Here is a 3,378-nt window from a genome sequence, read left to right as displayed (position 1 = left end):
AGGTTCATCAAGAAAAAAAAAGAGAGGATTCAAATAAACACAATCAGAAATGAAAGAGGAGAGATTGCAAGGGACACCACAGAAATGGAAGGGATTGTAAGAAATTACTATGAAGAACTGTATGCCAAGAAATTTGAAAACCTAGGTGAAATGGACAAATTTCTAGAAAAATATAATCTTCCAAAACTCAGTGAAGAAGAAGCAGAAAGCCTGAACAGACCAATAACAGTAGATGAAATTGAAGCAGTAATCAAAAAACTCCCATCACACAAACACCCTGGACCAGATTATTTCACAGGAGAATTCTACAAAGCATTTAGGGAAGAGCTAACCCCTATCCTTCACAGACTGTTCCAAAAATCCAAAATGATGGAAGACTCCCAAACTCATTTTGTGAAACCAAAATCATCCTAATCCCCAAACCAGGAAAAGACACAACAAAGAAAGAAAACTTCAGGCCAATATCTCTGATGAACATAAATGCTAAAATCCTCAACAAAATATTGGCAAAAAGTATCCAACAATACATTAAAAAGATCAGACACCATGATCAACTGGGATTCATCCAGGGATGCAAGGATGGCTCAATATTCGCAAATCAGTAAATGTAATACATCACATAAACAAAAGCAAAGACAAAAACCACATGATCATATCAGTAGATGCAGAAAAAGCATTTTATAAGGTACAGCACCCATTTATGGTAAAACAACTCAGCAAAGTGGGAATAGAGGGAGCATTTCTCAACATTATAAAGGCCACATAAGATAGACGTACAAGCCAACATCATATTCAATGGGCAAAAAAATTAAATCCTTTCCACTAAGATCAAGAACAAGACAAGGTTGTCTACTTTCACCACTTCTATTCAATATAGTATTTGAAGTTTTAGCCACAGTGATCAAATAAGAAAAGGAAATAAAGCATCCAAATCAGAAAGGAGGAAACAAAACTGTCACTGTTTCCAGATGACATGATAGTGCACATAGAAAATCCTATAGATTCTGCCAAAAAACTGCTTGACCTAATAAATGAATTTGGCAAAACAGTGGGATACAAAGTCAATATCCAGAAATCAAAGGCATTTTCGTATACCAAAAATGAAACAGGAGAAGAAGAAATCAAGAAAAAAATCCCATTTCATATGGCAAAAACCCCACAATACCTAGAAATAACCTAACAAAGGAGGTAAAAGTTCTGTACTCAGAAAACTACACAACACTGAAGAAAGAAATCAAGAAAGACACAAACAAATGGAAACACATACCATGTTCTTGGATAAGAAGAATTAACATCATCGGAATTTCCATACTACCCAAAGCAATTTACAGATTCAATGCAATACCTATTAAAGCACCAATGGCATATTCCACAGACATAGAACAAACACTTCACAAATTTATATGGAACCATAAATGACCCCAAATAGCTGCTTAATTTTGAGAAAGAAGAGTAAAGTAGGAGGGATCACAATACGTGATACCAAACTGTATTACAAGGCTACTGTAATCAAAACAGCCTGGTACTGGATAAAAACAGACACATAGATCAATGGAACAGAACAGAGAGCCCAGGAATAAACCCAAGTCTCTACAGTCAATTAATATTCAACAAAGGGTGCAGCAACATAAAATGGAGTAAAAATAGCCTCTTCAACAAATGGTGTTTGGAGAACTGGACAGCTACATGCAAACAAATGAAAGTCAGTCACCAACTTACATCATACACATAAATAAATTCAAGGTGGATAAAAGACTTAATTATAAGCCATGACACCATTAAAGTCCTAGAAGAGAACACAGGCAGGAAAATCTTAGATATTTCATGTAGCAATATTTTTTACTGATGTGTCCCCTAGAGCAAGGGACATAAAGGAAAGAATAAACAAATGGGATCTAATCAAAATAAAAAACTTCTGCATGGCTAAAGAAAACAGTATTAAAGTAAAAAGAGAGAACCAACTATATGGGAAAATGTATTTGCCAATTATACCTCAAACAAGAATATAATATCCAAAATATATAAATAACACACATGACATCACTCTAAGAAGACAAGTAAGCCAATTAAAAATGGGCAAAGGAATTGAACAGACAGTTCTCCAAGGAGGACATACAGAGGATCCAGAGACACATGAAAAGATGCTCAATATCACTAGCTATCAGAGAGATGCAAATTAAAACCACAATGAGATACCACTTTACACCGGTCAGAATGGCCATCACAAACAAAGCAACAAACAAGTGTTGGAGAGGTTGTGGAGAAAAGAGGACCCTAGTTCCCTGTTGGTGGGATTGCAGACTGGTACCACTACTATGAAAAATAGTATGGAATTTTCTCAGAAAACTAAAGATGGATCTGCCTTTTGACCTAGAAATTCCACTGCTAGGATTATATCCTAAGAACCCTGAAGCATCAATCCAAAAGAACCTATGCATCCCAATCAATGTTCATAGCAGCACACTTTGCAATAGGAAAGTGTTGGAAACAACCTAGGGGCCCATCAGTAAATGAATGGATGCAAAAACTATGGTACATTTACACAGTGGAATTCTATGCAGCAGAAAGAAAGAAGGGGCTCCTACCCTTTGCAACAGCATGGATGGAACTGGAAAGCATTATGCTGAGTGAAATAAGCCAGGCAGTGAAAGACAGATACCATATGATCTCACCTTTAACAGGAACCTAAAGAACAAAACAAACAAGCAAGCAAAATATAACCAAAGACACTGAAACAGAGAACAGGGGGACAGTGATCAGAGGAGAGAGGGGAGAGAATTTCAGGGGGAAGGGTTTGCAGAAACAAGTATAAAGACACATGGACAAAAACTAAGGTGGGTAGAATTTGGAGGGAGGTGGGGAGCACTGGGAAGATGGGCTGGGGTGGGCGTAAAAGACAGAAAACTTTACTTGAACAACAATTAAAATAAATTTAAAAAGGATATTGCCAATTACCAAATTTAAAATTAAAAAAGAAGTAATAAAACAGAAAGAAAATAACTTGACCCAGATGTGTAAATGCTTTGTGCTCATAATAATCATTGACCACTTACTACAATTAATTTCTTCCTAAGTATTTCTTCTAACATACTAATTTGGCATTGCTTTGGTCTTTCACACACAGAGCGGAAATGACCAGCCATCACAATGACAATAAACCTTGATTTTAGGATTCTATGTTGAATAATAAAGTTCTATTATGTTGTGGAATGAGTCATTAATCAATGGGAGATATAGATGTGGGTATTTCATTGTGACTTTGGCTTGGATTTCATTTCATACAAAATAATACTTAACACACACATGATGATGACACAGCTCCATTTTTCCAGGTTAACAACTTAATTGAGGGACCTAAAGAAAATATTCTGAGTTGAG

This window comes from Sturnira hondurensis, unplaced genomic scaffold (genome assembly GCF_014824575.4).
Source record: "Sturnira hondurensis isolate 20B ecotype Veracruz unplaced genomic scaffold, ASM1482457v3 Scaffold0003201, whole genome shotgun sequence".
In the NCBI taxonomy this organism is placed as follows: domain Eukaryota; kingdom Metazoa; phylum Chordata; class Mammalia; order Chiroptera; family Phyllostomidae; genus Sturnira; species Sturnira hondurensis.
This window is presented reverse-complemented; position numbering follows the sequence as displayed.